This window comes from Galeopterus variegatus, unplaced genomic scaffold, assembly GCF_000696425.1.
Source record: "Galeopterus variegatus unplaced genomic scaffold, G_variegatus-3.0.2 Scaffold419, whole genome shotgun sequence".
Classification (NCBI taxonomy): Eukaryota; Metazoa; Chordata; class Mammalia; order Dermoptera; family Cynocephalidae; genus Galeopterus; species Galeopterus variegatus.
In genome coordinates this window covers 51,291-59,887 of record NW_007726530.1, presented here as the reverse complement: position 1 = coordinate 59,887, position 8,597 = coordinate 51,291, and positions in this window count along the sequence as shown.

The following is an 8,597-nucleotide window of genomic DNA, read 5'->3' as shown; positions in this document are numbered from 1 at the left end:
GTGGCCTTCCAATTATTCCAACATAATTTATTTAAAAGCCCACGTTTTTCCCAGTGGTTTGAGATGCCACCTTTATTACATATTAAATTTTTGTATGTACTTCTATTTTTGTATGTACTTTCTATTTCTGAAATTGCTATACTATTTCTTTTACTGATCTATCTCTTCATGCACCAGTGCCCCTACTTTAATTATAAAAGCTTATATGTATTCAATAATTAGTAAAACTAATTACTCTTCTGTTTCAGAGTGAATTTTCCTAGCTACTCTTATATGTATGTTTATTATTCGATATAAATTTTGGAATCAACTTATATAGCTCTAGCAGTAAAACTTTGGGATTTTTGTTGAATCACATTTAATTTATGTATTAATTTGGGGAGAACCAGCTTTTTTATGTTGAGTCATTCTATCCAAGATTGAAGAATCTTTCCATTAATTAAATCTGTTTTGCACCTTTCGGGTGCATTTTAAAGTTTCCCTCACATACATTTTGCACATTTTTTTTAAGTTTATGATTAAGTGTTCTATAGTTTTTGCTGTTGTAAATTTTTCTTTCATTATGTCTTTTAACATGTTACTGTTTGTATATGTGAGATTCTTGACTTTTGTATGCTAAAATTGTATCCTGTTACCTCACAGAATTTATGTATGTCTTCATTTGATTATTGATTCTCTAGAGTTTTCCCAGAATATTATCTCAACAACAGCAAATAGATGTAGCTTTATTTTAATTTTGTATTTTTTCCCATTCTTATGACCCTACTTTTGTCTTATCTGTATGCATTGTCCAGTATTCCCAATTCAACATGAAATAATAGTGGAGAGAGTGGGCCTCATCCTTCTAAGGGCAATTTTTGAGACAAATAAATGTAGTAGTCTTTCAGTTTCCATAGTATAGCAAGTGCAATCTGCTAGAGCAATAGGCAAGTGTCCCCAGGCAGAAAACCCGTTTTACTTGTAATACTCTAAAAAATGTGTCTCTGTGGAGTTAAATTTAACATCCAATTTTCTTTTAAGGTAGAAATCAAGGTAACTTTCTGATATTACCTCAAAGAAGTCTTGAAGAAATTCTTTTGAATTACATCTAACAAATTGCTATCTTTCTCTCTGTGTGTTGATGAGATGGTCTAATAAAAGCCATGGAAGTCCTAGTAATAGGAATAGTATATGCCTTGTGAGAGTAAGTCTTAGGGCAAAATCCAGATTTCAGTTACTAGGGGAATAATAGAAAACTAACTTCGTCTGTGTCTTTATGATTTCAAGGTATTTGAGTCAATCTCTTCTTAAATATGCATGTGATTAAAGATTCTCTGGTGTAGAAAACCTTGAAAAAAATGTTTAGTCACAGGGCAGCAGAGGATGTATCTTTTATAATATGTTCTGGCCAAATGCATATAATACCAAGGCTGCAGTCTCATTTTCAAGTTGCTTTTGCTTACAAGTGAATGTAATAACAACATATAGAGGCATTTTTAATCACAGGTGCCACTAGGATAAGCATTTAAAAGATTTTCTGGAAATTTTATTTAGTAAGACTTTAATACTTAGGGGCAGATTCGAAAAAGGGTATGTTACTAAAAAAGCACATTATCCAAAGTAATAGCCAAATTTATAGTAAAAAAAATCAAATTAATGCTATAAGAAAATATCAATACTTACAGACGTAAACTCAAAGAAAAGTTCCTGAGATAGGAGGTGCTCAGTTTCCCTGGGCTCAGGTTATAGGACACACCTCTGGGTTATGAGCTGTTCCCCAAGGTTTCAGGCCCCTCATCTAGGTCCTCCCCTAGAGGAAAGTTGCTATTGCTAGTTTAGACCTATTTTAGGCACCAACATGAAGAAATTGAGAACTTATGGGGTGGGCTTGTGCAAATCTACTGGCTGGGCATGCTCAGGAGAAAAAGGTTATAGAACCCTAGTAGCTGAATGACCTTCCACTAAAGAACATAGAATGTTCTCAAATATGTCTGGTACATGTGATATAATTTGACCAATGAACATGCTCCAAAAGGAGACCAACTAAGCATGTGCAAGACTATGTTGCATAACTGGGAACCACCCCCTTAATTGAATATTCATTAAATAGTGAAACTGTAAAAGCTGGATCCCAGCAGAAGGCAGGGTTGTTGGTCACTCTCCTAGAGGCTACCCACACTCTGCCTGTGGAATGTTCATTTTTTTCTTTTTGTATCAAACTTACTTTCAGCAAGCAGCTGCTCACTCTCTTGGGCCAGCCTGCACTCTGTACTAAACTTCAAGTGTGTATCTCTTACTTTTGTATTAAACTTGGTGTGGGCCCTGCTCAGCCTCTAAAGCTATGCTGTACTCTCTCTGTGAAACCTACATCTCTTATTCATTATATTAAACCTGTTCTCACTTTCTATTGTGACTCTGCTCTTGAGTTCTTTCCTGTGACAGAGTCAAGAATCTGGTAAGAGGACTGGGTGAGCTGAGGCTGACTATCGGACCCTCCCCAACCCTTCCTCCAACATCATTCCTATGATGTACCAATTTAAGGAGAAAAACACTAACTTTAAAAATGCTAGTGCTTTTCTTATTGATGTATTTTTTAAAAGTACTTTTTCCAGGCAATTTGGCTAATAACAAAATTCTACATGAAGCAAATACAGAAAAAAATGTTCTTGAATAGGAATATTTTCATCAAAATTTTCTGAATTCTCTTTTAACTTTACCTACTTATTTTGAGAGCATATAAAAAAAGTTTCATTCACGAGAGAAAGTCAGTATTTCAACTAAGAAAACTCCGAAAAGAGAATAGGCTAAAATAAAATACGTGTTTTTTTACCGCAACTAAAAAAATAAAATCCACAACTTTAGTAGTGACTATAAGATAAACATGTTTATATTTGCTATATTAAAATATATTTTTGCCCAAAAACATTTTGGTTTTTGAGCCAAAGGACTTTTGCATATTGCTTTTATTTGATTTTTATGTCATCTACATAATTGTCTCAGTATTTCACTTTTCACATGTCAACACAGCTTTCCAATATTTACTATGTGCTAACATGTGCCATGATCGTGCATAGATAGTATGTGATTCTTATTTTTAAGGAGCTCACAGGTGACTGCCAGAGACAGCAAAGTAAACCAATAATTGCAATATACGGGTTAAAAGGAGGGCACAGTAATATCAGAGAGAAAGGGAGATCAATACTGCAGGGGATGTGAGGGAAAACTTTATAATCATGGAGACATACATGATGAAAGATGAGTTAAGAGGAGAGCAGCCAGGGTCAAGAGAAGGCAGGAATTCATCTAAAATATCATATGTCTGGGAAATGGCAAGTTGATTAGAGTCCTCAGATTAGATTTGAGGACCATGCCCTAATGAATGGATTAATAATGGTGATCATGGGTGTGGTTCTGAGGGCTTGAAAAGGAGAGTATGTGAGAATCTCTCTCTCTCTCTGCTCCACCATATTCACCATATGATACCCTGAGTTGCTGTAGACACCACCAGGACAAAACCCTCGCCAGATGTGTTCCCTGGTCTTTGGACTCCCTAGTCTCCGAAACTGTAAGCAATAAATTTTATTTTCTTACAAATCACCCAGTTCCAAGCATTTTTGTTATAAGCAATCGAAACAGACTAATACATCTATTTTCCCAGATAGGTTTCAGGGTCCATAAAGCTAAGAACTACATCCTTCCTATTCAGCATGATATTCTTTTCCTGTGTCTAGCACAGTGCCTGGCACTTTTAGGTAACTCAATGAATATACTAATATTTTTATACCTGTATTTCCTAATATTTTTATTTATCATACAATACTTAATACATACCAAAGTCCTATAATATAGTAAATATCTATGCATCCAACAGATTAAAAAACAAAATATTTTATCAACTTATTTATAGCCTGTTATGAACATACCCACTCTCCCCAACCCATAACTACTACTATGAACTTTGTATTTTGTTATATATATTTGTGTGAGTGTTTAAACTTTATATAAATGTTATCATGATGTATATTTTCTTCTGTGATTTGATTTCTTTCCTTAACATTATGTTTATAAGATTCATCCATGTTGATACTTGTGAATATAGTCAATTTTCATTGCTTGATTATAGTCTGTTGTGATTCTACATAATTTTTCTTTATCAGTTTTGCTTATAATAGACATTGATTTTCAGTCCTTTGTTCTTACAAACAATGGTGCTATAAATGTTCTTGTACATATTCCTTGTACATATGATAGAGTTTGTATATGTAAGGATGTACCTAGAATTAAATTTGATGGTCAGTGTTGCTCGGCCTCCTCACTGACACTTGGAATTGCAGCCCTTTTTAATATGGGGCTAATCTGATATGTGTGAATGGCATTTCATTATTTTATTTTGAATTTTCCTGATTATTCTTGAGTTTTTCTTTTTATGTTTATTGGCCATTTAGTTTTGCCTTCTATGAGTTGCTGGTTCATCTTCTTTGCTGATTTTATTTATATGTAATTGGTCTATTTTACCTGATTGACTTATCAATTTTATTGATTCAATTATTACTAATATGTGTTGTAAATATAATCTATTTTCACTTTGATAAAAGATATCAATGTCAAATTTTCTCCTTTTTAGCTTTGTGCCTTTTAAGTCTTGTTTAAGAAATCCTTTTCTACCCAGAATTCATGAGAGAGAGAGAAAAAAATTTAGGATTAGAGCTGATAAATGAATTAAGTAAAGTTGCAGGATATAAAATCAACATGCAAAAGTCCATAGCACAAAGCTATAGTAACCAAAGCAGCATTGTACTGGCATCAAAACAGACATATGGACTAATGGAACAGAATACAAAAATCAAGTCAAAATGGATTATAGACTTAAACGTAAGACCTGAAACCATAAAACTTCTAGGAGAAAACACAGGCCAACACTCCAGGACACAGGACTAAGCAAAGGTTTTATGAGTAAGACCTCAAAAGCACAGGTAACAAAATAAAAAGAAAAAAATGGGATCTTACCAAACTAAAAAGCTCCCACACAGCAAAGGAAACAATCAGCAGTGTGAAGAGACAACCTACAGAATGGGACAAAATATTTGCAAACTGTGCATCTGACAAGGCACTAATATCCAGAATATACAAAGAACTCAAACAACTCAATAGTTAAAAAGCAACAACAATAACTGCAACAATAACAACAACGACAAATCAAATAACCCAACTTAAAAATGGGCAAGGGAGCTGAATGGACTTTTCTCAAAAGAAGACATACGAATGACCAGTAGGTATATAAAAAAAAAATGCTCAACATCACTAATCATAAGGGAAATGCAAATCAAAGCCCTATTGAGATATCATTTCATCTCAGAGAGACTGGCTATTATCAAAAAGACAGAAAATAGAAGATGGCCAACTAGAAGGATACATTGCTTGTCTCTCCCAGAAAGAGAATACATCAAATACACAACTGCACTTGGATAAAAAAGGTGAAGGAAGAGAGCTGAAACACTTCCAAGGGGCAGCAGAATTGCTGGTGAGTGCAAAAACTGAGGCTAGGCAAACAGAATACAAAAGAAAATTCCCATCCACCACCATCTCATCCCCCACCCAAAAGGAGTCTCTGCCTGCAGGAAAGAGGTGAGTGAGCCCAGCCCCTTGAGTCAACAGCCCAACCCACAGGGGAATTTTTGCTGCTCCTGCAGCTGTGCACCTGGTGGTGGAAATACTCATGGAGACATATGACTGTGACTGTGTTGACCTGGGGAGGAACATGCCTGGAGCCACCCCCATACCCCAGGTCCAAAGCTGCTACAATGATCAATCACAGTTTGGGATTGATCCCAACAATTAAGTGCATTTCTTTAGTTCTGCTTTGGTAGTGGTCCCACACCCCTGAGGCTACATCATTGTGCCGGGTTGCCTACATCAAGTGGTGCCCTGTGAGCTGGAAACAGGTGGTCCAGTGCAGCAGGGGTGCCATGCTCATGACAGAGGGGGTCAGTGTGCACACTTTACAGAACCAGAAAGCTGCCTAAACATGGCCTCTAGCTACTGCTGGCAACCCTGCCATCTTTGGTGAACTACCCTTACAATTCTTACAGCCACAAGGAGGAAGTAAAGGATTCATATGCCTCTCAGGCGCACACCCATGCCTACAGCACCAATGAGACCACCCAGGGCTGCCCACTCCAGCAGGTCAGAGGGACCGAGTATTTCTCTTAGGGGCACAGCAGCCTACCCACAACACCAGAAATCTTGTACAGAACAGCTCCTCAGCCAAGTTGAGGTGCTCCAGAGTGTCCCAGTACCTCTCAGGGACACAGGGGCTTGCCCACAAATGCACCAGCCTTGCCCAGAGTGGCCATTCCAGCTGAACAGTTACAGAGGGACCTAGCATCCCTCTTGGGGGTGAAGAGTCCCATCCAAAACTGCCAACACCTTGCGAAGAGTAGCCCACTTCAACAGTGCTGCTGCAGGGAAGCTCACTGCCCCTCCTGAGGATACAGGCCCCTCACACAAATCCAGTGACCTCACTCAGCATTTCCCACTTCAACAGCAAAGCTACAAAGTACTGCAACACCTCCCCTGGGGGTACAGGGCTCTTTCCAGAGCCCCAGTGACACCATTAAATCACCCCCTCTAGCTGAGGAGCTGTTGAGCACCTCATTGTCTCCATCAAAACCTAAGTTCCTAATTCTGACTCCCAGAAACTATGCCCAGGGTCATCCATTCAAGTGCTGAGGAGTTTCAGAACACCCTAGTGCCGTGACCATACCTTATCAAGGTCAAGGAATGCTTGCTGGGATGCTAGCTGGAATGCCAGTGAGTCTGCCCAGCCATGCACCTCAGCCAAGGACTGACCCAGACACTTCTCCCAAGAGCTCAAGATCTCACCTACAACCTCAACAACCTAACACAATGTCACTCTCTTCAGCAAGGAGTTACTGAGTGCCACATTGCCTAGGCAACAGAGACACAGGCAGACAACCCCAATGTTGAATACACTCAAGGTAACCACATGGAGATTACACTGCTGCACCTACCCAGAATCAAAACTAAAACATCCTACACAATGGTCAATATAAAATGCATTTATAAGAGGACGTCTCTCTCCTCAAAGTCCACTCCAGAGTATTACAAGAAGCAACTACCCCACAAAATGCCCAAAATCAGTGTAGGGATACTAGAAATATGAAAAAAAAAAAAACAAGAAAATATGACACACCCCCACCAAAATATAATAATTATCTATACCAGAACTCAAACAGTAGGAAACCTTTGAAAGGACTGAAGAGAAATTCCAAGCAACAATCTTAAGGAAACTCAATGAAATACAAGAAAACTCAGATAGAGGACATAAAAAAAGGAGCAAACAGTCCAGGATGTGAAGGAGGAATTTCACAGAGAGATAGCTACCTTAAAAAGAATGTAGCAGAACTTCTGGAACTGAAGAATTCATTCAACAAAATAAAAAATACAACCAAAAGTTTAAGCAACAGGCTGGAGCAAGCAGAAGAAAGAATATCTGATCTCAAAGATAGTCTTTTTGAAATAACCCAGGCAGACAAAAAAGAAACAAGAATTTTAAAAAATGAGAAAATCTATGAGAGTTACCAGATAACCTTAAGCATACAAACATCCAAATTATGGGTGTTCCAGAATGGGAGGAGAAAGGAAAAGCCATTGAAAACATATTGAATGAAATAATAGCCCCAAAATTCCCAGCTATTGAAACAAAGAGAGAATTCTAAAACAGCAAGAAATAAATGTCAAGTCACTTCCAAGGAAGTTCCCATCAAACTAACAACAGATTTCTCAGAAGAAACCTTATAGGCCAGGAGAGAATGGGATAATATACTCGCAGCACTAAAAGAAAAAAAAAATGCCAGCCAGGAATACTATACCAAGCAAAGCTATCCTTCAGAAATGAAGGGGAAATAGTGTATCTCCCAGACAAACAAAAACTATGGTACTTCACCACCACATGACCAGCCCTACAAGAAATTCTCAAGGGAGTTCTATGTCTAGAATCCAAGAAAACTACAATTACTATCATGGATACACAAGAAAGAATAAAACCCAGTGGTAGAGTAGATATGCAAACAAGAAAGAGACAGAAATTATATCTTACCACTACAAAAAACCAACAAATGCCAAAGACAAACAATGAAAGAGAAAGAAAGAAAAGCTATATGAAAATAATAAAATAAAATATCACCACTAAGACAATTCCTTTCTATAATAACTTTAATTGTAGTGGATTGAATTCCCATTCAAAAGACACAGACTGGCTGAATAGATTAAGAAATTAGACCCAGCTATATGCTGACTACAAGAAACTCACTTCACCTATAAAGGCTCATACAAACTAATAATGAGGGGATGGAAAAAGTTATACCATGCAAATGGAAAATGAGCAGAAGTAGCTATTCTTATATCAGATAAAATAGACTTTAAACAAAAAAACTATAAAAAGAGACAAGGAAGGTCATTATATAATGATAAAGAGATCTATCCAGCAAGAGAACAAAACAATCATAAATATATATGCTCCCAACATTGAGGCACCGAGATGTATAAAGCAAATATTATTAGATCTAAAGAGAGAGGTAGACTCTAATATGATAATA